The sequence below is a fragment of the Lissotriton helveticus genome, chromosome 4_1 (genome assembly GCF_964261635.1).
Source record: "Lissotriton helveticus chromosome 4_1, aLisHel1.1, whole genome shotgun sequence".
In the NCBI taxonomy this organism is placed as follows: domain Eukaryota; kingdom Metazoa; phylum Chordata; class Amphibia; order Caudata; family Salamandridae; genus Lissotriton; species Lissotriton helveticus.
Genome location: NC_136063.1, coordinates 2,062,897,478 through 2,062,924,901, shown reverse-complemented (window position 1 = coordinate 2,062,924,901; position 27,424 = coordinate 2,062,897,478).

The following is a 27,424-nucleotide window of genomic DNA, read 5'->3' as shown; positions in this document are numbered from 1 at the left end:
CCAACAAAGAAAAATTCGGTATCCATTGTCTGCAATATGATGTAATACCCAAGAAAGCACGCACTTCTCTCTGTGTCCTTGGCACACTCAATTTCGCTATTGCCTGAATTCTTTCTGAGGTCAGTTTCCTTCCCACCTTCGATAAGAGATGACCTAAGTAGGTCACTTCTTGTCGACAATATTGCAACTTGGAAAGAGACACTTTGTGGTGCAACTCAGACAAATGACGCAACAATGACAACATGGCTTTTTTACAGATTTCCTCAGTATCTGCAGCGACTAGCAAACCATCAACGTACTGAAGAAGGGTAGCGCCATCAGGTAAAACAATCGTATCAAGCTGTGTTTTTAGAGCCTGACTATATATCGATGGACTTTAACAGTAGCCCTGGGGAGCGCGTTTGAAGCGGAAGCTTCGGCTTACTAAACTGAAGCCAAAAATATCCCTACTTTCCTCGGCAATCGGGATGCTGAAGAAAGCATTCTTCAAGTCAATCACCGAGAACCAAGTCGCAGAAGCTGGAACCATGGTCAATAGGGCAGTTAAATCATGGACAACTGGAAATTGTGGCACAACGATCTTGTTCACCTCTCTAAGATCAATCACAAATCTGTAAACGGGTGGCTGAGAAGGATCAGTACGCTTCAAAACAGGCAGAACAGGACTATTGCAAACGTTGCCTCTTGTCTCTTCAATTACATCTTTTTCAATCAAATCATAAATGATCGCTAGCAAAGCTTTTTCACCTTCACTAGAAATCTTGTATTGGGGAATGCGTGGCATTTTAAGATTGGCTTTCAATGTCACAACATATGGCGGCATTTCCAAAAGACCCACATCATTAGGACCAGTAGCCCAAAGAATATCAGGAAGAAACGACAACTCGGTCGGAGGTTTATCCTTCGATAAATACATTGGAGAGACCACTTTCTTACCTAGTGTAAGTTGTACTCCCGAAGGAGAACAATACAAAGTCGCATACAATCTTTTCAACAGATCCAATCCTAACAAGTTTTCACCACAACCTGTCGTCAGAATAAGGGGTGCTTAGAATTCACAAGGTCCAACAGAAAGAGACATAGGACTAGAAATCGGGTTTCTAACCGGGGCGCCAGAAAAACCTACTGAACCATTCATTTCGCCAGACAAAGGTGCGCAGGGAGTTTAGAGTGCATTATAGAACTCTTTGTAGCACCAGTATCCAACAGAAAAGGCTCTGACACACCTGATGTAATCTCCTCAACGTAAGGTCCATTCTGATCTACTGGAACTGAAACAACTCCCTCTCTTTGTCTATGGCTGTCCTAGCAATCATTACCTTCCAGATTCTCATCTTCTGCATAGTAGTCATCAGCATAGTACTGAGCTGTCCTACCAGATGCGTTATTCTGCTGATCAAAACTATTCATTGAATTTTGAGTCGGAAAGGAACGTGCGTTCTGGGGGTAATTTCCACGTCCTCTACCTCTAGGAGCTTGTTGAACACCTCGACCTCTTGCACCAGAAGCACCATTCATACGCTGTAACAAAATAGGACAACTATACTTGAAATGACCCTCTTCTTTACAATATGAACACTGATTGGGACCTACAGGAACACGCTGTTGAGGATACTCGAACCTTTACGAGTTCCTCTGAAATTGTTGAGGTTGCTGATAGTTACTCTGACCACCACGTGGCGGGTACGCTTGTTGTAAAAGAACCTTCGTCTTTAACTCTTTAGTTTTCTTGTCTGCTCTATCCTTCTCATCTTTATTTCGATTTTCATAACACTGTGCAGTAGCCAATATCTGTGCTGAAGAGGAAACGGCCCAAGAACTTTCAAGTTCAAGTTCAAGAATTTGTATAGCGCGCTACTCACCCAGAGGGTCTCAAGGCGCTTGAGGGAGGGTGGGTGCATTACTTATCGAAAAGCCAGGTTTTTAGCTGCTTTCTGAAGGAGAGGTGGTTCTGTGTAAGGCGGAGGTGAGTGGGGAGAGAATTCCAGGTTTTGGCCGCTAAGTAGGAGAAGAATCTTCCTCCCATGGTGGATCTATGGATGCGCGGAATTGCGGCGAGGGCTTGATTGGATGATCGTAGTTGGCGGGTGGGTGTGTAGAAGGACAGTCGTGTGTTGAGGCATTCGGGTCCTAGGTCGTAGAGGGCCTTGTGTGCGTAGGTGAGGAGACGGAACGTTATTCTCTTGTTGACGAGGAGCCAGTGGAGGTCTTTCAGGTGACCGGAAATGTGAGCTTGGCGTGGGATGTCCAGAATGAGTCTGGCTGAGGCGTTTTGGATGTGTTGGAGTTTTTTCTGTAGTTTGGCTGTGGTTCCGGCGTAAAGGGTGTTTCCATAATCCAGACGGCTAGTGACCAGTGCGTGGGTGACTGTCTTTCTTGTTTCGGTGGGGATCCAACGGAAGATTTTTTTGAGCATGCGTAGGATGTTGAAGCATGAAGATGAGACGGCGTTGCCTTGTCTGGTCATCAAGAGGGAGGAGTCTAGGATGAAGGCCAGGTTACGTGCGTGATCTGTACCCAGGGCCGGTGGCCACCATGAGTCGTCCCAGGCAGAGGGGGATGATCCTAGGATGAGGACTTCCGTTTTGTCCGAATTTAGTTTTAAACGGCTGTTCTTCATCCATTCGGCCACTTCTTTCATTCCTTCGTGTAGATTGGTTTTGGCGGTGTTTGGGTCTTTGGTGAGGGAGAGGATCAGTTGGGTGTCGTCTGCGTAGGAGATGATGTTGAGGTTGTGTTGTCGCGCGATGGATGCGAGGGGACTCATGTAAACGTTGAAGAGGGTGGGACTGAGTGATGATCCTTGTGGTATGCCGCAGATGACTTCGGTGGCCTCAGATTTGAATGGGGGAGGCGGACTCTCTGGGTTCTTCCGGCGAGGAACGAGATGATCCAGTCCAGGGCTTTTCCTTGTATCCCGACGTTGCTGAGGCGTTGTATGAGGGTGCTGTGACAGACTGTGTCGAAGGCGGCGGAGAGGTCAAGTAGGATGAGGGCAACTGTTTCTCCGTTGTCCAGTAGCGTTCGGATGTCGTCCGTAGCAGCGATGAGGGCGGTTTCGGTGCTGTGTTTGGATCGGAAGCAGGACTGTGAGGGGTCGAGGGAGTTGTTGGATTCAAGGAAGGCGGCGAGCTGATTATTGACGGCTTTCTCAATGACTTTGGCAGGGAATGGGAGGAGTGAGATGGGGCGGTAGTTCTTAAGTTCAGAGGGGTCAGGTGTGGGTTTCTTCAGAAGGGCGCTGAGTTCGGCATGTTTCCAGCTTTCCGGGAAGGTGGCGGAATTGAAGGAACAGTTGATGACATCGCGGAAATGTGGTGCGATGATGGAATCTGCTTTGTTGAAGATGTGGTGGGGACATGGGTCGGTTGGTGAACCTGAGTGGATGGAGTTCATCAGGCGGATGGTGTCTTCAGCAGTGATTGGGTTCCAGGCGTGAAGGTTGTGAGAGTGCTGTTTTGGTTCGCAGGTGGGTGGAGTGGTCTGTTCTTCGGACTGGTTTTCAAAGCTGTTATGTATGTCGGCGATTTTGTTGCGGAGGAAAGAGGATAAAGAGTCGCAAAGGTCTTGGGAGGGAGTGATGTCGTTGGCGCCGGCGGTGGGGTTGGTAAATTCTTTGACGATGTTGAATAGTTCCTTGCTGTTGTGGGCGTTGTTGTCGAGTTGGTCCTTGAATGCTGATTTCTTGGTGGATCGGATCAATTGGTGGTGTTTGCGGGTGTCGTCCTTGAAGGTAGTCAGGTTGTCGGTGGTTGGGTTTTTTCTCCAGGTTTTCTCGAGGGTACGACAAAACTTCTTGGATTTCTTAAGGTCATCGTTGAACCAGGGGGCCTTTTTGTTACCTTGTTTGGTCAGGTGGTTTTTCAAGGGTGCTAATTCATTAGCGCTGTGGGGGATCCATTGTGTAAGTTTGGTGGCAGCTTGGTTTGGGTCCGATGATATGGTAGGAGGGTTTTGGTTAAGCGATGTGAAGAGTTGGTCGGTGTTGATTTTGTTCCAGTTTCTTCGAGGAATAGGTTGTGGGGGGTTGTGGGTCGTGGTCTTTTTGTAGCTGAAATGAACGCAGCTGTGGTCCGTCCAGTGGAGAGCTGTGGTGTGATCGAAGGAGATGTGTTTGCTGGAGGTGAAGATAGGGTCGAGCGTGTGTCCGGCTAAGTGGGTGGGGGTGTCAACAAGTTGTTTGAGTCCAAGATTGGCCAGGTTGTCCAGAAGGGTGGTGGTGTTGTTGTCGTTTTTCTTTTCCAGGTGGAAGTTGAGGTCTCCCAGTAGAATGTAGTTCTCGGATGTGAGGGCATGTGGGCTGATGAAGTCAGTGATGTCTTCGCTGAAGTGTGAGCGGGTTCCTGGTGGTCTGTAGATGAGGGTGCCTCTAAGTGTGGTCCTGGGGTCGGTGTGGATCTGGAAGTGAAGGTGTTCAGCGGTCGCAAGGTTATCGTCGGAGCTGGTCGTGATTCGGATGGTGTTCTTATGGACGATGGCGATGCCTCCTCCTGTTTGGTTGGTGCGGTCTTTTCGGATGATCTTGTAGGCGTCTGGGATGGCTATGGCGATGTCGGGCGCTGATGAGGCGTTCATCCAGGTTTCTGTAAGGAAGGCGACGTCCGGCGATGTAGTGTCGAGTAGGTCCCAGAGTTCAGTGGCGTGTCTGTGGACCGAGCGGGTGTTCAGCAGGATGCATTTCAGGTGGTTAGAGTCGTAGCTGTGTTTGGAGGAAGTGGATTTGGTGTGGGTCCTGATGCAGGTGAACTTGCCGGAGTGGCAGGCGAATGGTCCATGGGTGTGTCCGGGGACAGCTTCGCATCATTGTGGTGTGCGTCTGGGGTTAAGGGCAAAGAGGGTAGCGGCGTCATACGTTATGCGGGTGGGGTGGGTTTTGTGAGGACCAGTGGGTCTGGCGCTGGGCGGGGTCCAGGCGCAGATGGGCGTAGACGGGCTTACCTTTGGCGCACCTTCGGCGCGCATGAGGCGCGTCCGCTGCGCGTTAACGCTGCCCGCAAAAGCATCTGTCATATGTGGATGGTGGAAGGGGAGGGGCGAGGGAGGGTCAGCTGGGAGGCGGGAGCGGGGTGGAGATCAGGGCAGGGAAGGCACAACAACAACAACAAAATGGCAGCAAGCCAATAACGAAACAGGACTGGGGCACAATCTGAAATAGCGCGATGCAAATGGCAGTGGCGCCGGTACAATCAGGCACAAATAAATCTGCAGGCAGCACAGCACAAGATCAAATCTCGTACAAGCGCACCTTGGCAATCAAGCGCTATGATCTAATTAACCTCAGCAATTTAATAATTAATAATAGGCAGGCGGGGCAATCTAGCGCTACGAATTAAATTAAATAATGATACAGGCTAAAGCAGTGCAAGGCGAGATCGCTACGATACCAGGTGAGGAAGGGAGCAGCGTGTGGAGCGACCGCTTCAGCTGGGAGCAGGACGGTCACAGCGCAACCACAGCCGAGCGGGGTAGTCAGTATCAGTGGGAGGGAGGGTCAGCTGGGAGGCGGGAGCGGGTGGAGATCAGGGCAGGGAAGGCACAACAACAACAACACAATAGCAGCAAGCCAATAACGAAACAGGACTGGGGCACAATCTGAAATAGCGCGATGCAAATGGCAGTGGCGCCGGTACAATCAGGCACAAATAAATCTGCAGGCAGCACAGCACAAGATCAAATGTCGTACAAGCGCACCTTGGCAATCAAGCGATACGATCTAATTAACCTCAGCAATTTATTAATTAATAATAGGCAGGCGGGGCAATCTAGCGCTACGAATTAAATTAAATAATGATACAGGCTAAAGCAGTGCAAGGCGAGATCGCTACGATACCAGGTGAGGAAGGGAGCAGCGTGTGGAGCGACCGCTTCAGCTGGGAGCAGGACGGTCAACTTTCTGAATCCTTTAATTTCTTACATAACTCAGGTAATAAATTATGCACAAACTTGTCAAAGAACAACCGTTGACCACCTTCTGTACTCATATCTTGACCACTGTGGTCGACAAATGTTTCTTCAAACCGGGTGAAGAAAGCCGATACGGTCTCCTCTTTCTTCTGCTTACATGCAGACAATTTGTCCCAATTTACACGCATCGCAGGCATTAAAGTCTTCATGTAATTTATAATCCTACCAGGAAGGTCTGCTATTAAAGGCTCGGGTTTAGCACCACCAACTTGTCGGCCATCTGCAGCACTAATATTAGCCCATGAGTCACCTAACTCCTGATCATGATCCGCATGACGAATCTTTCCCCATAAAGGCTGTGGAACAACATTTCCAAACAACATGTCTATGTCGGCTAAATTCATAATACATGAGCTTGCAGTCTGTGATAATTCCTTGTAATACCCTGCAGGGTTTTTACGGGGATCAGGTAAAGTCTGTTTAAGGGCCAAGACTTCAGCTCGCTTCCATGGAACATGTACCCAAACATGCTGAAAATGAGGCAGAATGGGCAGATTAACATTTGGGTCCCCTTCTCTACAAACTGGGGGAACTTGTCTCATGGGATATTGTCTCACCTTCTTTTTAACGGCGGAATCAGGCTCAAACAACGACTGAGAAATACCCTCACTCCTAAACGACAACAATGTCGCAACTGCTTTCTTAACATCAGAACCCACAATTGTGCCTTTTGCAAACTCGAACTGTATACGACATAGCTCAGGCGGATTGGGCTCCAAATCATTTTCCTCTAAATCCTCACAAAGAAAAGCACACATTTTCTCAAAAACATACCTCTGCTTTGGTGCTTCCCACTGATGGAAGATATCCATAAGAGACTCTAGCTCATATCTTGTGGGGTCAGTAACCCATTTATGTGCCAAATAATTCAATGTTTCCTGCTCTCTAGAGTCAGGCAGTTGACTACGCAACTGTTTACGCGCCGAGACAGGGGTCATACTTGATGCCCTAAAGAGAGGATATAGAAGGCTAGCAACAGTGTCAGTCATTCTCTGTCGAACGGAAGGAGAAGTCGACGAGAGAATAGGAGGAAAAACAGGGTGAGGCAAGGCAGGCGTAGATGCAGAAGCAGATGCAGTATCAGGAGGAATACCAGAAAAGGTAGTCGATGTAGTAGGCAAGATCGTAGGAAGTACAGGGAGAGCAGGTAGCAAAGTCGGCGGCCCTTGAGGAGGCTGCGCCAAAGGAATAGGAGCCAACTGAAGAGGAGCTGGCAGCTGTGGAAGAAGTTGAGGCAAAACAACTGGAGGTTGCACAACTAAAGGCTGCGGAGGTGCAGTAGCACTCTGCGCATAGGGGGGTGGCGAACTCAATAAGTGTGACATTAGGGGGTCTTTTTCAAGTTCTTTTGCTGCATCTTGCTGAGGAGGCGGCAAAACTGGGTAACATTTATCAATCGCCATTTTACGTTGCCTGTGCAACTGCTCACTTGCCTGTTCCTCTTCGTTATCTTTATACTGCGTAGCAGCTTGCATTATCGAAATACCCTTTTCTCTTTTATTTTTCTTTGCTAATTTAATTTCTTTCTGTTTGGCTTCCTTACGCCATAGGCGGAAAGAGTCAAACATCGCCGGCCGGGCTTTCTTCTTGAAAAGTCTAACCTCTAGATTGTCTAAAATCTCTGTGTCAAAGCTACCATATTGGGGCCATTTTAGAACACCATCCTTTCTGGTGTATCGGATCCATACTTCATTATATGTGATGGGGCCCACGCCATGTTTCACATACAGTTCATATGTTGGAATTCTAGTCGGAGGAACCGGACACGAGTCCTCCAATCGGGAATCCCTATTACAACCAAGACAAAACAAATTTCCAAGTCTGCTAAGACCAGGCATCTTCGCACACTAGTCTAGCTTCAAACGTCAAAGGATTATCGAATACGATAGTCTCGTGAATACACGAGTCCCTCGGCTTTGGTACTTGCAAGTTCCAAATCAAAGATCCCAAAGGGATACCCAAACTAAGAACCAACTAAGGACTGGGAGACGCTCCACTATACTTAACTGAGGTATCGATGACCTCACCAGAAGACTCGTCTATCGTTTTGCTCTACAAATCATCAAGGGTCCAAAACAGGGAGATAGTCAGGGCAGCAGTCCTTCGTAGCCGTCGGGAAGCGGGGAACCTCGCAGCAAAGACTTTCGGACCACGTCGACATGCAGGGGTCGATGAAGTGGCGGCCTTCCACCAGAATTTTCACACGAAGCTCCTCACGAACCTCTGGCTTGGACCGGTACCGCTGATATCGCCCAACGTTGGGCGCCAACTGAAGTACTGGGTTTTTCGGAACCGGTAACCCAGCGGTGCCAGGGACAACACCCTAAGACTTCAAGTCCTTCCTGTTTTAGACTACAGAAACACAGAGTCTTCTTGGTGAAGTCAAAGATCGAATTTATTGGCTGCAGCCAGTAACAGTGTATCCTAGAAGTACAACAACGTGTATATTCTCAGGAGACTGCTCAAACTTACAAAGCTAGCCATCCCTTTTATACATAATATTATGCTTTAGGCAAACATTCCTTATTTTACAGTTAACCATTCACATATTTTCACTACAAAGAAAAAGCAGAATCATGATGACAAGCTTATTTTCAGTTTGTCCAGCCCACAATAAATCACCCGGCAAGGCCCAACATTTTCATCAGATATCGACAGACCCCTAATAAATTCGGGCACCTCCTCCTCGTAAAGCAGGTCATAAAGTAGGAAACAGGGACAGGTGTGTGTGTAAGATTAGGCGTGGTTTGTGTGCGATGAAAGGTTTATGGCATGTCGATCGGCCACTGGGAGAGGAACTGACCGAACAGGTTTGGCCTTGAGCAGTGGAGTCAGCTTGCCCAGGTCGTGCAGGAGTCAGCAAAAGTGTACGTGTCCTTCAGATTCGTTTTTGGCCTTAGTCACCGGCCTATGTGAGGGCAATCACAAAATGGCTGCCGTTCACAAAATGGAACCCGAGGTTTCAGGACGGAATCTCTGGTTTCAGGGTGAAACCGTCACTCGAATGTGACGAAAATGCTTGTGAATAGTATACTAGCCATTCTCGGTCTGCTGATATCAAAATCGTCATGATACGACGATGCTTATAACACAGGTCCAAATTTTCAGTACCACAAGTGTAGTACTTTACAGAACTGCGTAATGCTAGAGAGACTAGAGACTCAAGTCTAGTCCTTCCTTTGCACTCCTGCTGCCACTAAGAAGAAGAGATAGTGATGGATTGATAGGTTGAGTATATTATGACTTGTTATTAGTAGTAGTAGGACATTTTTAGTGCTCTGCAATCATGATGATGGACTGTGTCTGTCACGTCGCGTGCTGTGAGTGCTGACAGTCGTAGTAGAACCTTTTGTTGTTGGTTTAGTTGGTGATTTACATAACTTTCCAAGTAGACGGTCTGCGAATCCAGCAATACTGTACTAGTAGTATCCTCCTAGTTGGTAAAATCAGATAGGTTAATACATGTAGTGCAATTGTTGCTAATTTTTTTCCCCAAGATAGTTTTAGATTGTGGTCAAAGAAATCAAATATTTCAAAAAAACAATCATCTATGTTGTGTTTCTTTATTTCATGATCATCAGCACCTGCCAGGGGCAAGGCGACTAGCAGCACCATTGAGACTCCGGTGGAAGAAAGTGGACAATCACAGTAGTCCCTTGCAGGCTCAGTAAGTTGTTCTATTGTTATATTGATACTTATACTTCCCTAACTTTTACAGATCCTATTCATTACAAACTGTTTCCTAATTCTATTTTTTACAAAAATATTCTTTGATCTTATTCTAATCTAGACTACTTTCTACATTCTTATCCTGCCTCTACCATCACTCTCTGTGCTACTACTATTTACGATTATGAGTTGGTCTGTGTAGATAGCTAAGCTTGCCCAGTCAGCAAACGGTGTTAAACAAAACTCTGATCCAGCAATAACTCTAGGCACCGAGTGCAGTCATCTGGGTTGCCCTTGCTGTCTATTCCAGTCTTCTTAATGTAAGTGCTTTGACAATTTCCAACAACAAGTTTCAATGTTTAGACCAAGAAAAAGGTAGCAGTTGCCTTTTTGATTTGCTAGGAGCACATACCATACTGCTAGTGTTTCAGGGACTATTCTGCACATAAAGAAGTATGGACAAGAGAAATAGGACATTATTGATGATAGGTGCAATTCGACTTTCGACATACCTCAGTCCAAACAGAAGTTGATCCCCCAATCCCCTGACCGACTATCTAGTGTCTGACCAATGATTTTACGACCCAGAAGAACAGAAGAAGGCTACCGCCGAGTCCCGGCCTATCTGAGTCACAGAAACATGACTGTCAAGTGCAGTAGTTCAAACCCTTCCGCTCACTCACTTGTGAACAAAAACCACACAGTGTTTGTTAGTTTTAAAGTTATATTTTCAATTAAGAAATGAAAAAAAATCTTTATTTTTAATAGCGTAGTATTCGGAGCGAGCACTGCTGATAGATGACGTTAAAGTTTAAACAACATTCCCATGAATCAAATTACTTTAACGTAATAGTTAACAGACACATGAAATTATTAGAAAAACTGTGCGGGAGCCACCACCTTCTTTAAAGTACTTAAAGTACTGCTGGTGATGACTTACTAGTAGTTGGTGAATTGTCCTGTTGGCAGAAGGGCAATGTAATCTTCTTTCTGTAATTAGAAAAATGGTGCACGTTAAGTAAGCATTCATCAATTGTCCTAAGAAGTGTAGTATTTAATGGAATAAGCATATAAAAAGTTAACACCCTCTCCTAAACCGTTACTATTTTTTAATCCCAGTAATAAAAAATGTGTTATGTAACATTTCCTTCCATTACGAGACGAAAGAGTGAGTTGTGTATGGCATATGACATGTTTTTTCTAGACGTCACAACATCTGATGCGGCACAGACGACCACCAGTGCCGGGGCCAGCACTGCGGAGGGCTTCACTCTAGGGGCGGATGTGGCGGCGCCACCAGGAGGAGATGGGGGGAAGGCTCAGCGGCGGCGGACGGTGGTAAGTTATTATACTCCTTACATATTGACATTTTCGAGTAGGCTTGCAAAGGAGTGTATGATGTACTGTACAGTACACTAGTACAAGTACACTGTACTGTTAAGAACAGTTACTAATTTAGAACTACTTTTTTGGCTATCACGGAGAAGACAGTCAACCTTGACTGGTAATAGCATTAGCGGCGGTACTTCTCGGGTAAGCAATGGCCCCCTCTATTTGACTTCAACTCAGCTGGCAAACTTTTATCGTGAAGCCAATTCATATCAGATGTACTATTGGGATGTGAAGAACGAAAAGTGAAAGAGGGGTGAAACGAAGTTCGAGCGAGTCTTAACATTTATGACTGTGAAGAATGGTGTTTTTGAATGCAAGTCAAGAGACAAAGACGGTGGTTTCCAAAATATAATGAAAAGGGTGTTAGTTGGTTGTTGAGAAAAAGAAAACTTGGTACATTTGAGACAGTAAGAAGAATGATAGACGTACTTTGGAAGCCTGGATGTTATCTTCGTTTTCCTCATCGATAGCAGAGGTGTATGATGTAGTAGAGCAGACGCTGAGTGGATAAAGATTGTTACGTTGAACAGCATGTCCGTGCCAGAGTAGCAAAGCTGAGGAAATCCAAATACTAGAATTTGTGATTGATCACAAATACTCTCTGCCTTGACTAACAGTACAGTACTTTACTTTGCAAGCGCAGCATCTATTGTGTATGGATTGTATAGTTGACAACATTATATCAAGTCAAGTCCCTTCATCCGCTAATTATGGGTTCCACACTCACTCCCTATGTATTAATTTTATTTCAGCTGTGTCATGGGTGGACTATCGCTGTAGTTCACTTAATCTATCAAAACAAAGCACCTAAAGACATCCATCATATAACCAAAGATCATGTGATCGGCAGGATAATGATATATGATCAGAATTGAATAATCTTCTTTCTTCTTTTGTTGTAGTAAAGGCCCGGGGGGGCAGTGCGAAAGATATCATTACATTGAGCTGTAGCCCTTGATGTAACCGAGTATGGCCAGTGGCAGAGCCACCCCTATAGGAAAGTAGGAGCTTCCTATCCCCACCTGCATGTACTGCTTAAAGTACTGCGAGTCTGCGTCATCATGGCTTGTGTCTGTTTTTCTTGAGTGCAAGCTGAGTGATCTGCCATGCCGGCTACCACAAGTTCACGTACCACTAATTTCTTTTGCAAAACAAGAGAAAAAAACAGAAGACTTTTTTAGTACTCTCTGACTATGTATGTATTAGTGAGTCCATCCATAGTCCTGCTAGTGGAATTCCTGAAACTCCCAGTAATGTCACAGGCCTACAAAGACGGCGGAAAGATACATGGCAAAATGTTATACTGTGTTTGCTACTTGCTGGTGTTACTGAGAGTCAACTTTCAGTAAAATTATAGTGACTTTATGTTAAAGACTATTGGCTACAGTATTTTTCTTTCTTTCTTCATATAGATGCTACTCCAACAAAGCTCACCAGAAAGGAGATGGCTATCCGGGCCAGGGCCGTAAGCTGGAGGCTATTTGTGCCGAGTATCGGAGGCTGTGGGCTCAGGAGCAGGAGGAGGAGACATCAACCACTGCATCCTCCTCCAGTGCCCCCGTGTCCACCAGCCAGAAGCCTCCAGCCAAACGGAGCCGTGGCCCGACAGCCTCCCGCTGCCGCCGCACAGCAGCAACACAATCAGCAGCCCCCCCCAGATTCTGGATGGTACGTCAGCGCCGCCTCCGTAAGAGAGTGGAGTACCTGGAGTGGATGGCCGAAAAACATCAGCGCCAGCTCCGGGACCTCCGCAAAGAGCTGCGGTACTTGCAGCAACAGCTGTCCACACTACGCCACCGGAGGAAGTGACTGTCCCTTGCCCCTTTTTTAAAGACTGTTGGGGGGGTGGGAATTGGGTGTTTGGGAAAGGGGACTTTTGGACTTTTGGACATTGGTTGTGGTTAGGGAGGGGGGTGAGTTGGGTTAATTTATTTTATTGTATGACTACATAGATATATTTCTTAATAATTATTTTACATACCAAAACATAGTATACGCGTTCATATTATTTTGTGTGGGGGTGGGCGGTGGTTACTGGACGTTTGGTTTCTTCCAACTTACCAGCATGAATGAAACATCTAGTCCTGAAATGTACCAAAGTGCCAGTAACCGAGTTAGTGAATTCAGTAGCCCTACTAATACTTTACTAGTAGTACTGGCAGTCTCTGCTCTCCTCCCAGTCCTAGCCCATTATTCTACCTCTCCAAAATGCTTATCGTACCTGTGATTCGTGTTTCAGAATAGGGGTAGCCACAGGGCTGCCTGCATGGCAAATGGTGATTAAGGTTGGTTGATGACATGTATCCTCGACGGATGAAATATCATTGTTGTGCTGGTAGTAGTAGTGGTACACACTGGCAGTAGCAGCATATGAAAAGAAAGGAAAAGAAACATTGAGTGGCCTGAGTGTAGCATTAGAAACAGTACGATAGATAGTACGCTACAGAACAGTGCCATAAATTGTAGCCTAAGCAGTGCTTATGTATTCTAAATGTAACTTTACTAGCTTCGTGGACTATGGCTACTATAAGAAATATTATGAAGGCAAAGGATACTTAAACAAGAATTAACCATTTGATTCGTCATGTATACGAGCATGATGTTTGATGCTCAATTCACGATGTCGCACATGAAATTCCATTTTCCAACATTTTTCTGGTGCTGCTTAGACCTTATCCTCCCCTGCAAGTGTGTGGAATTTCTTGTTGTCATAGTCATACCTCAATGAAAAACCACACAGCCCGGGGGAAGAGGATTAGGGTTTTTGAAGATTGGATGGGAATGGGGTTTTTTGGGAAAAGTTTTGTGGAGAGAAGAAAGAAAAAAACACTGCATGGCAAAAACAACAAATGAAGAGAAACACATTTTTGGATTCAAATATATCCATAAATCTTTTAAGGGACATAAAGGTAGTGCACTACTGCATAAAAATAGCAAAGAAATGTATGAAATAGCTAGAGAGATGACTTTGAAGCAGAGAACAAAGAAACGCACCTAGTCACATTCGTAAAAGTTCAAGTTTTTTACAACAATAACATTTAAAAGACAAGGAGAAGTTAAGAGAGAATACTGTAACTTTATGTTGTAGTTGTCCTGTTGAATTAATGAAGTTGCATGCATCCTGCCTTTCCTCTTATTCGCAATATACTCCTCCATTCCATCTTACGCTCCGTCGATGAATATTGGTGACCAGACACACTGTCCACTGGCTGCCTGAGGAGTAATTGCGTATTGCGTTTGAGTTCAGCGTTTGTTCCATGGCACATAGTAAAAGCCGTCCTGTAATTTTTGATGGGAAAAAACAGTAAGTGATCCAGTTAAAAAACATATAAGGTACGCTGTGTAGTGCAAAAATAACACTCTCAGTTTCAGAGTCGACAGTATTGCAAAACATATAAGCATCATTTCGAAAGTGCGTACTCTGAGTCTCCTTTTCAAGGATAAATAAGTGTGGGCGAAATTTGCGGATCTTTCCCCTCAAGCTAGGTGTAAAGTGTAAACTGCGATTTTTAGAACCCTAACCCTAACCCTAGGCCCTAACCCACCTTTTTCACCATGGATTTTCTCCAAACCACTTGCGCCCGATATTAGACCTTCGCAGCAATGCCCCCAGACCCGCCAACCCACCCGCAAAAAGGCAGAACACCGCCAAACAGGCAAAAAGCAAAAATGCAAAATCTCACACTTAAAATATTTTCGGCCTAGTTCCCAGATCACTCCATGCGCGCTCTGCAGCTAGGCCCTGACTCCCCTTTCCAACCATGGATTTTCTTCAAACCACTTGCAACCAAAATTAGGCATGCCTAAGACCCCCCAACATCCCCCCCCAAACACCAGGAACCCCCCCAAGCAGCCCCCCGAAAACACGAAAGTGAGCGAAAAGTCTGAAAAGTGAAAAACTTTTTCACCATGGATTTTGTCCAAACCACTTGATTCCGATATTAGACCTTCCCTGCAATGCCCCCAGACCCGTCAACCCACCAGCAAAAAAGTAGAAGACCCCCAAACAGGCAAAACGCAAAAATGCTAAATCTCACACTTAGAATATTTTCGGCCTTGTTCCCAGATCACTCCATGCGTGCTCTGCAGCTAGGCCATAACTCCCCTTTTCACCATGGATTTCCTTAAAAACAAATGCAATCAAAATTAGACTGTGCCAGCAGTGCTCCCAGACCCCAACCCCCCCCCCCAATAACCTGGAACCCCCCCAAACAGCCCCCCAAAAACAGGCAAGTGAGCAAAAACTGAAAAACCTTTTCACCATGGATTTTTTCCAAACCACTTGCGCCCGATATTAGACCTTCCCAGCAATTCTCCCAGACCCGTCAACCCACCCGCAAAAAAGTAGAAGACCCCCAAACAGGCAAAAAGCAAAAATGCAAATTCTCACACTTCGAATATTTTCGGCCTAGTTCCCAGATCACTCCATGCGCGCTCTGCAGCTAGGCCCTAACTCCCCTTTCCAACCATGGATTTTTTTCAAACCACTTGTAACCAGAATTAGGCATGCCCAAGACCCCCCAACCACCCCCAAACACCAGGAACCCCCCCCCAAGCAGCCCCCCAAAAACACGAAAGTGAGCGAAAAGTCTGAAAAGTGAAAAACTTTTTCACAATGGATTTTGTCCAAACCACTTGATTCTGATATTAGACCTTCCCTGCAATGCTCCCAGACCCATCAACCCACCCGCAAAAAAGTAGAAGACCCCCAAACAGGCAAAATGCAAATATGCAAAATCTCACACTTATAACATTTTCGGCCTTCCTTCAATTCTGTCCAAACGCGCTCTGCAGCTAGGCCATAACCCCTCTTTTCCACAATGGATTTTCTTCAAACCACTTGCAATCAAAATTAGAACTTCCCAGCAGTGCTCCAAGACCCCCCGACCCAGCACCGCAAATCTAGAACACCCCCAAAGAGCCCCCTAAAAACTTGCAATACTGGTATATTCAAAACATGGCAAATTGCGCTGTTCACAAAAAACAAACAGCAATTGGTTTCAACAGAGACAGACAGCCAGTGCTGTCCACTGCATGCCATCTTCTCATTATTCATTACCTGTTCTACTTTTTGTCCGCATCTTCTTCGGAAAGTGAGGGCCCACAGGGCAGCCTCTCCTGTCAATTTCAGAAGTAAGTCTGTCAACAATCAGCAAGCATGTAGTCAGTCAGTAATTTCAGTCCCACCTGAGGGGACTCATCTACGAAGACAAAGTTTCTTTATTCTCCATAATCCATCCATCTGCCTTGAGGGAATTGGACAGGGGGAGTCTGGAGGAGGAGGATAGAGGAGCATGATTGAGTTGTGAACTTGTGAACCACAGGAATGCAGACTGCGGCACCTTCAAATCAATAAGGAAAATAAGATGAAGACAGTTCTGATGATGGACTTGTTGTGATAAGGTGATTAGAGTTTTGTTGTGGTAAAAGTTGCAAAACAAAGAAAGACACACAGGAATAAAAGTGAATAAGGATAAAAAAAGGAAGTCATTTTCAGGCCTCGGTGTCGGGGAAGTAGAGCTCGTCCTCAAAGTCTTTGAATTGATACGGGAGTAGGTCAGGTAACAGAGAAGAACTTCTGTCGGCGTCACCTAAGTCGGTGTCCTCTTCTTCCTGCGTGCATTCACGTATTTTGTAATCGGGTGGTATGAAGTGCTGATTCATCTTTATTATTGTTAGCCTCTCCACATTTTTGGGCGAGAGGCGGGTCCTTTTTGAAGTTACAATGGCACCAGCAGCACTGAAAACACGTTCAGAAGACACGCTTGCGAGTGGGCAAGACAAATAATTTAGAGCCAGGTTGGTGATCAGTCGCCATACAGGCCTTTTCCTTACCAATACAGCAATGGGTTCTCATTAAGACAGACCTCTGTTGGGTCATCCAGATAGGCCTGCACCATCGACTCAAGGTTCTCCAGGGTTGCTCCACTTTGCGTACCACCTGTGGCCTTTGCAGCAGTGGACCGAGCAAACCCTTGCTGAGTTAGCCAATCCGCTTCCGACAATATTTTTCTTTGGCCTGGTGCAGGTGAGGATGATGATACGGTTGCTGGTGTCATTAACGGCTGTGAGGGAAAGTGACTCCCTTCGGCCACGGATTCAGAAGTGGAACTTGACGCCGGATGGCATGCTGATTCAGTTGTACTTGTGCTGCCTCCTTGAACTTTCTGCCGCTCTTTTTCGAACCTAGTGGCTGACACAGCTAGCCAATGTTTGTACTTTGAAACATCTGCTTCATCAAAAGGAATGAATGCTTTGCTGGCCACTGCCTTTTTGTACCGTGGATCCAGAATAGTGAAACAAATGTAATGTTGTTGTGTATGTATGTTTTTAAGCCTTTCATTGTGAAGTGGTCACCTTAATAACTTCTCCGCCAAATCATATGCTTCTCGCTTTTCAGCATCATCTCTGAACGTTGAAGACACATCCTTCAGTTGGTGCTCTAGCATAACCAACAATGGGATAGCTTTGCCCAAAGAACAGTCCTCCCTGCTGACTTCACGTGTGAAGATCTCAAAAGGACGAAGCATGTCTGTCAGACTTGCAATTAGCTTCCATTCCTCCAACTCTAGCCTCATGTCTATATGAGTAGAACCCAGTTTATAGACATAATCATTTATCACCCCCCACTGCTCAGACAGACACTCAAGCATGTAAAAGGTTGAGTTCCAACGTGTTGCCACCTCCTGGACGAGTCCTTTGACTGGCAGTCTACGTTCATGTTGAATGGTCCTCAGCTGCTTCCGGGCCTTAAAAGAATGGCTGAAATGTGTGCAGATCATCGGCAGATGGTCCGTAATTTGATGACTGTGTCTTCTTTTTTCAAGAATTCTTGCACCACGATGTTAATACTGTGCGCCAAACACGGCACTCTGAAATATTCACCATCAGACATGGTCCTAACTATATTACAAAAATAACAGTTGATGGACAGAATGTAGAACAATGTCATACATTCACCCCAGTACAGAGATCTGGCCCTAAATCCATCGTTTTTTTGCACTCCACACCATCCCAGTTAAGACATGGCCATATGCAAATCAGCCTTGACCCTGTGCCTCGTGGGAACAGTCCAACCCGAACTGCCAAGCCATGTCTTTCCTGGACAGGAATCAAGCATCCTAGGACCGGTTTCTGGCTATCAGCCGTCTTCAGCCAGGATAGCTTGACTCTAGTGGTGTGGAGAGCATACCCATCCCACTCGGGGTGACAAATGCAAAAATAACAGTTGATGGACAGAATGTAGAACAATGTCATACATTCACCCTAGTACAGAGATCTGGGCCTAAATCCATCGTTTTTTGCACTCCACACCACCCCAGTTCAGACATGGCCATATGCAAATCAGCCTTGACCCTGTGCCTCATGGGAACAATCCAGCCCGAACTGCCAAGCCATGTCTTTCCTGGACCGGAATCAAGCATCCTAGGACCGGTTTCTGGCTATCAGCCGTCTTCAGCCTAACTATATTACTGCCATTATCCATGGAAACATAACCAACTATGCGATTTCTTGTATGCCGCCATTCATTGACCTTCCTGTTAAACTCCTCCAAAAGGTTAGGTGCAGTGTGAGATTTCTCCATGGCAAACATGCCTACTGTTGCATGTTTGCTAGTAGCTTGAAAAACTGTGTCCGTGTCAACACCTGCTTGTTTTAACTGTTCTTTGACCCCTGCAAAAGTGACCCAGTGTGCAGTGATGCACATGTAATCAAGGGCTTGGCAACTGGTCCACATGTCTGTTGTCATGTGGATAGTGTGAACAGCACTCTTCAGAATAGCTGCGCCAATCATCTCCAGCACATCTTGATGTAGTGCTGGAACAGCAACCCTGGCAAAATAGGACTGGCTAGGAACCTTCCATTTAGGGCAGACTGTTGCCACAAATTCAAGAAAACCCACCCCTACCACAAAAGAGAAAGGGAGAAGGTCCAGCGCTAGCATTTTAGCCAGCTTTGCGTTATACAGACGTACCGTTGCGTGGTTGCGTTCAAATGGCGCCTCCGACCAAAACATGCTTGTAATGGTGGGCTGGACCGTTTTACGTGATGATGATGATGATGATGATGATGCAGACTTCAAACCAGTTAGGCTCATTGATGTAGTTTTTTGCATTTGTGTCTGTCCCACACTCTTAGTGTGCCTCATACATGTTGCAGGGGTCGAGGGTGTGGGCGCTACCACTGCAGTTCTGCTGCCAGGGGTACTGGGTGTCCCAGAAAAAGTGTCGGTCGGTTCTTGACTTCCCCCCTGCACGATCAGCCCCTCGTCATCATCAGATGCAATATCAATGTCTACATTTGGATTTGTATTTTTGGCTTCCCGGATCTTCCTTAGGTGCGCCTCCCACTGGATAATGTGGTGTTTTTTGAGATGACCTCTCTTGCCTCCGGTGTCATAGCTGGTACCAAGCTTACCCCGACTAACTGCTTGTCTACAAATCGAACAAATGACCATGTTTTCCGCCTTTTGGCTAACAGTAAAGAAGTCCCAAACTGGGGACTGGAGATGTCTGCTGGTGGTGGAGGTGCTACTTTCAATGCCAGATGAAGTGGAGGATGGGCGTGGCTGAATTTGTTTCTGTTGTTCACTTACAGCACCACTACTTGAGGTAATGGAGGTCGAGCTGGATGGAGGTCCTTGCCGGCCCTTCTGACTAAAAAATATGGAAGCTGTAGGTCGTTTTGTTGTTGTAGATACCTGCGTTGGTGGTGGTACCAGTGCCACGCCACCCACATCCCGCTCAGCAGCCATTCAGGATAGGGTGAAAATGTCTGTCTGCTGCATGCCTGCTGGGGCTGGAGTGACGTCTGTGATGACTGGGCCGTCGTCAGACTGTTCATCAGCAGCAGAAGACACCACTTCTTGTTTGTCGTCATCACACAAGTCGAAGCCTTGCGGGAACCTTCCTTTAAGGCTTAGCTACCTTTGTCGGCTCATGGCGTGCCTCACTCTCAGACTGCATTTGTGGGTTCCAATCAGGATCAAGGTCATCAGAATGAAGGGGGCTTGAAGAAGAACGTGCAGTAGTAGTAGTCCTCCTTGACCTTTTTCTTGCTGGGGATCTGGAAAACAATGGATCATCCTCAGGAGGAGTGGATTCCTCGGATGATACCTCCGCTTGAATATCAATTTCCTGATGTGCCCCTACTTCTGGAGGAACAAGCGTTGTAGGCAGTTGTGCCGCTCCATGAACCTCTAGTTGCACATCTCCATGCACCTCTCCATGCACCTCTCCATGCGCCTTTCCTTGCGCCTCTGCTTGCGCCTCTCCTTGCACCTCTCCTTGCCCATGTACTTGCGCGTGTACTAGTTGCACCTGTGGTTGTCGTTGCGGCTGTGGTTGTTGAACACTCGTCAGTTGAGTTACACCCGGCGTTGATTGGATGGTACTTTCTTGTGATGAGCCAACATCACTGGTTGATGGTGATTGAACAACCAAAGTGGCTGCCGCAGCAGCACTCATAGTCTTGGACCTAACTTGGCGTGGTGGCACTGAGCCCAATGAAGCGGAGGTGCTGCTTCCAGCTTGGTCCCCGGCGGACACCGCTGCTGCTGCAGGCGTAGTTTTTTTCCCCAAAAAAGGTGTTGGTGGGCACACCAGTCTCCTTGGTAGGTGGTGCCACTTGCTTCTTCTGCTCCTTCTTACTGGCAGTGGCACTGGCAACTTTTTTCGCTGAGGCGCTACGGCCACCTTTCTTTGGGCCCATCTTCTTCAGATTTCAGAAGAACAGCAGGCCGCAGTTGCACGAGTTGCAGAGTTGTCTTGTCTATGGCCACACGTGACGTTGTGCTGCACACACTGCTGCAGGACTTTTTCCTGGCACTGGTGGTTCACTTGTGCACCTAAAAGCAATGGAAGCCAGAGGAACATCAGTTAAACACCCCAAAAAGTTAAAAAACACACAAAAATCACCCCAATCCAATGCCATCCATGCCCTCAATGATGTTTAAATTCAAGACACCCCATAGAAAGACTTGGTCCATGCACCACTGAGTACCCCTGGGCCTAATGGATGAAAGCAAGGCAAACTGGGTGCAGGCCTGAGCACACTGCCTTGCTTCAAAATGGCCCTTTGAGCCTTGACCCCACCACATGGCCAGGCCCTGCCTGGACCAGGCCTCAAAATTGCCCCCACCCACATGGCCAGGCCCCAACAACACCCCAGAAAGTAAAAAAACACACAAAAATCACCCCAATCCAATGCCATCCATGCTCTCAATGATGTTTAAATTCAAGACACCCCACAGAAAGACGTGGCCCATGCACCACTCACTACCCCTGGGCATAATGGATGAAAGCAAGGCAAACTGGGTGAAGGCCTGAGCACTCTGCCTGGCTTCAAAATGGCCCCTTGTTCCCCACCACATGGCCAGGCCCTGCCTGGACCAGGCCTCAAAATGGCCCCCGCCCATATGGCCAGGCCCCAACACCACCCCAAAATGTCAAAAAACACACAGAAATCACCACAATCCAATGCCATCCATGCCCCCAATGATGTTTAAATTCAAGAGACACCCCACTGAAAGACTAGGTCCTTGCGCTAATGACTACCCCTGGGCATAATGGTTGAAAGCAAGGCAAACTGGGTGCAGGCCTGAGCACACTGCCTGGCTTCAAAATGGCACCTTGACCCCCACCACATGGCCAGGCTCTGCCTGTACCAGGCCTCAAAATGGCCCCCACCTACATGGCCAGGCCCCAACACCACCCCAAAAAGTCGAAAAACACACACAAATCACCACAATCCAATGCCATCCATGCCCTCAATGATGTCTAAATTGAAGACACCCCACAGAAAGACTTGGTCCATGCACCACTGAGTACCCCTAGCTCTAATGGGTGAAAGCAAGGCAAACTGGGTGCAGGCCTGAGCCCACTGCCTGGCCTAAAAATGGCCCCTTGAGCCTTGACCCCCACCACGTGGCCAGTCCCTGCCTGAACCAGGCCTCAAAATGGCCCCCACCCACATGGCCAGGCCCCAACAACACCCCAAAAAGTAGAAAAACACACAAAAATCACCCCAATCCAATGCCATCCATGCTCTCAATGATGTTTAAATTCAAGAAACCCCACAGAAAGACTTGGCCGGTGCACCACTCACTACCCCTGGGCATAATGGATGAAATCAAGGCCATCTGGGTGGAGGCCTGAGCACATTGCCTGGCTTCAAAATGGCCCCTTGTCCCCCACCACATGGCCAGGCCCTGCATGGACCAGGCCTCAAAATGGGCCCCACCCATATGGCCAGGCCCCAACACCACCCCAAAAAGTTGAACAACACACAAAAATCACCACAATCCAATGCCATCCATGCCCCCAATGATGTTTAAATTCAAGAGACACCCCACAGAAAGACTAGGTCCATGCACCACTGACAACCCCTGGGCAAAATGGTTGAAAGCAAGGCAAACTGGGTGCAGGCCTGAGCACACTGCCTGGCTTCAAATTGGCCCCTTGACCCCCACCACATGGCCAGGCCCTGCCTGTACCAGGCCTCAAAATGGCCCCCACCCACATGGTCAGGCCCCAACACCACACCAAAAAGTCGAAAAACACACACAAATCACCATAATCCAATGCCATCCATGCCCTCAATGATGTCTAAATCAAGCCACCCCACAGAAAGACTTGGTCCATGCACCACTGAGTACCCCTGGCCCTAATGGATGAAAGCAAGGCAAACTGGGTGCAGGCCTGAGCACACTGCCTGGCTTCAAAATGGCCCCTTGTCCCCCACCACTTGGCCAGGCTCTGCCTGGACCAGGCCTCAAAATGGCCCCCACCCATATGGCCAGGCCCCAACACCACCCCAAAAAGTAAAAAAACACACAAAAATCACCACAATCCAATGCCATCCATGCCCCCAATGATGTTTAAATTCAAGAGACACCCCACAGAAAGACTAGGTCCATGCACCACTGACAACCCCTGGGCAAAATGGTTGAAAGCAAGGCAAACTGGGTGCAGGCCTGAGCACACTGCCTGGCTTCAAATTGGCCCCTTGACCCCCACCACATGGCCAGGCCCTGCCTGGACCAGGCCTCAAAATGGCCCCCACCCATATGGCCAGGCCCCAACACCACCCCAAAAAGTAAAAAAACACACAAAAATCACCACAATCCAATGCCATCCATGCCCCCAATGATGTTTAAATTCAAGAGACACCCCACAGAAAGACTAGGTCCATGCACCACTGACTACCCCTGGGCATAATGGTTGAAAGCAAGGCAAACTGGGTGCAGGCCTGAGCACACAGCCTGGCTTCAAAATGGCCCATTGGCCCCTACCACATGGCCAGGCCCTGCCTGTACCAGGCCTCAAAATGGCCCCCACCCACATGGCCAGGTCCCAACACCACCCCAAAAAGTCGAAAAACACACACAAATTACCACAATCCAATGCCATCCATGCCCTCAATGATGTTTAAATTCAACACACCCCACAGAAAGACTTGGTCCATGCACCACTCACTACCCCTGGGCCTACTGGCTAGTGAGGCTTTACAGGCACCCAAAAAAAAAAATCCACATATATTGAGCTAAAATTCAATGACATAAATGAGATTTAAGTTCAACAAAACTCACAGAAACAGTTGTATCATGCACCCATGACTAACCCTAGGCCTTCTAGATACTGTGGCTACCCACAATATATATTTTTTAAAGTTCTGAAAAAGTTTTAAAATTGTAGTTGCAGCAACTGCAATGCCCCAAACAAACAACACCAACTTACTTGTAAAATCTCAAATCCAAAAGTGATCCAAAAACTCCAAAGTCCAAAAAGTCCTCAAATACAAATATCCAGAGGCAGCCACAAAAAGTAATCCTTCCAGCTCCAGATCCAAATGAAAAGTGACCAGGAGATGGACAATGAATGAATGAAAGGCATTTTATAACGCGCGAACTTAGCCCCTAAGGGCATCAAGGCGCGATAACAAAGAGACAGAAAAGTCCAGGCTACCAAGTGAAGACCATTATGCCCACCGAAACCAAGGCCTCTAGTAAGCCTGTCCCAAAGCACTGGGAGGAGCCTGCTGGACAGGAACAGGAAGTTGGAGACTCTGGGGCACTTCCTTCCTCCCACCCCCCCAAAATTGGACTCCTTCCACAAAAAAGTGGAGCCAAATCGCAATCTGAGGAGTTATTCTGATCAAAATAATGATTTTCAGAAGGTTTATGCTGCCTGCGGTGGATTTCTTGTGCAGAATTGCAATTTTTGCAATTTCGGGCATGCGAGCTGTTCAAATCTCCCGCCGGATGTCAGTTGCGCGCCGCATCTACGTGTTCGGCATTGTTTACTCACGCGATGCGTGATCGCGGGACCTTATGACGTACTCGCATTGTCAAACTCTCGCTGTGCAAGATGGTGGACCACGATGACGTAATTGCGGTCGAAAAACTCACGCGCGATCACGCTGCAAGATCCAAAATGGCGCAGCACACGCAAACCGGGAGAAAAACAACTCGGCGGACTCAGAATCATGGTAAGTCAACGCCGCGCGCGCGATATTGTATTTTTTAAGCATAGGCGCAAAATCCGTTCCGCTCGCGGATTTTTCGGATTTTCGTTAAATCCGCAATCCGCGAACTCTCGCGGATGTGGCGAACATACGCAAATCCGCGCGCAGCGGATTTTTTGCTTGTGTTCGCACTGCTCGCGGGCCGCAGCGCGGGCAGCAACAATCTCGCACTCGCGAAATTACAAAAATTACAATTGGGGAGGGGTGAAGGAAGTGACCCAGTCTCCAACTTCCTGTTCCTGTCCAGCAAGCTCCTCCCATTGCTTAGTCCATTTCCTGGCCACTTTGAATTCGATCTTGACTGGGAAGGATTACTTTTTGTGGATGCTGCTGGAGATTTGCCTTTGAGGCTTCTTGGATTACTTTTGGATTCGAAATTTGTTTTCACAAGTAAGTTGATAAGTTGATGTTGTTTGTTTGTGGTGATTTTTGTGTGTGTTTTTCGACTTCTGGGGTGGGGTTGGGGGCTGGCTATATTGGTGGGAGGCCATTTTGAGGCATGATCCTGCAGGTCCTGGCCATGTGGATGGGGTCAAGCGGCCATTTTGAAGTCAGGCAGTGTGCTTTGTGCCCTAGGGGGGCTACCCAGTCTGCTCTGATTTTTTTCATTATGCCCAGGCGAAAATCGGATTTTAAAAAAATAATTTGCCTGTGTTCGCACTGCTCGCGTCCCGCGCAGCAACAATCTCGCACTCGCGAAATTGTAAAAATTACAATCCTGCACATGAGTTGAAAACTACCAGGCTTAGTTGTTTTGTTGAATTTTAACATGATTCTGGCCAGGGCATGGATGGCATTGGATTGTGGTGATATTTGTATGTTTTACGACTTTTTGGGGTGGTGTTGGGGGCTTGCTATGTGGGTGGGGGCCATTTTATTGCCTGGTCCCGTGTGGGTGGGGGTCTAGGGGCCATTTTTAAGGCAGTTTGTGTGCTTTAGGCCATAGGCCTGCACCCAGTGTGCTGTGATTTTATCATGCCCAGGGGGCCCAGAATCGGTCTGTTCGCGGATTTAGCTGGTTTTTCGCCACGTTCGCGTCGTGAAGCAACAACCTCGCACTCGCGAAATTGCAAAAATTGCAATTCTGCACCAGAAAACCACCAGCAGGCAGCATAAACCTTCTGAAACTTGATGGATGGCATTGGATTGTGGTGATTTGATTGATGTTGTGTTTTTTGACTTTTTGGAGTAGGGGTTGGGGGCTGGCTATGTTGGTGGAGGCCATTTTGAGGCATGGTCCTGGCCATGTGGATGGGGGTCAAGCGGCCATTTTGAAGGCAGGCAGTGAGCTTTGTGCCACAGGCCTGCACCCATTTTGCCTTGCTTTCACCCATTGTGCCCAGGGGGGTCAGTTGTGCATGAAACTATAACCCTCTCTGTGTGTGCTCTCTTGGATCAATGTTAAATTCCTGTTTCCCAAAAATTTAGCAATTCCTAATTTTGAAATTTCCATATTGTGTGGTGTGCACGTGTGTATTCATAAATGCCTACTTGCAAACTATTTATTGAAGCGCTACATATGCAACATATATTTACTGATGTTCCTCTGTCTTTGTTTGCTTTTAGGTGCACAAAGTCAATAACTCCGCATCATCGTTGAGCATCAGTGCCAGGAAGAAGTCCTGCTGCGGCCTGTTGTTCCGACATCTGAAGAAGATGGCTCCAAAAAGATGTGCCCGTAGCTCCTCTTGCAAGAAAGATGTCTCTACTAAGGAGAAGAAGAAGCAAGTGGCACCACTTACCAAGGAGACTGGTGGCACCACCACTAAATTTTTGTGGAAAAAAGAAAGGCCCACCATGAGTGCTGCACAGGTAGCCTGTTTAGTGGTTCAATCACCAACGACCAGTGATGTTGGCTCATCGCAAGAAAGTAGCAGCACACCATCAACACAGGTTGTAACTCATCTCACAAGTACTATTCAACAACCAAAGCAGCAACAACAACTGCATGGGCTACTAGTACAAGCACAAGTACATGCTCAAGGAGCTGGCCGAGAAGGAGCTGGCCGAGAAGGAGCTGTCCGAGAAGGAGCTGGCCGAGAAGGAGCTGGCCGAGAAGGAGCTGGCCGAGAAGGAGCTGGCCGAGAAGGAGAAGGCTGAGAAGGAGAAGGCCGAGAAGGAGAAGGCCGAGAAGGAGAAGGCCGAGAAGGAGAAGGCCGAGAAGGAGAAGGCCGAGAAGGAGAAGGCCGAGAAGGAGAAGGCCGAGAAGGAGAAGGCCGAGAAGGAGAAGGCCGAGAAGGAGAAGGCCGAGAAGGAGAAGGCCGAGAAGGAGAAGGCCGAGGAGGAGAAGGCCGAGAAAGAGAAGGCCGAGAAGGAGAGGTCCATGGAGAGTTGCAAGTAGAGGTCAGTGAAGAGGCCCATGTAGCGGCGCATGGAGCGGTGCAAGTGCCCACAATGGATGTTCTTCCAAGAGTAGGGGCACAGGAGGAAATTGACTTTGGAGCCGGGGTATCATGTCAGGAAGACAAAGGCATTCCTCCTGATGATTCATTTTCTCCCAGCTCCCCAGCAAGGAAAATATCAAGGAGTGTGTGTAGAAGTTCCTCTTCAAGCCCCGCTCCATCAGATGATCTGGATCTAGATTGGCAACCATCTCCGACGTCTGAGAGGGAGGCACACCATTCGCTGCGAAAGGTATCAAATGTTAAAAGGAAGGGCCCCGGAAAGCTCATACTTATGGATCCGAACGCCGGACTTGATGAAGTGGTGCATTCTGATGTTGATGAACAGGATGACAGCAATGACCTAGTCATCACACACGTCATTCCAGCCACACCGGCCATGCAGCAGACAGACATTTATACCCTATCCCGACGTCATGCGGAGCGTGACCCTGGCGACGTGGCACTGGTAGCACCACCAACGCAGTCAAGTA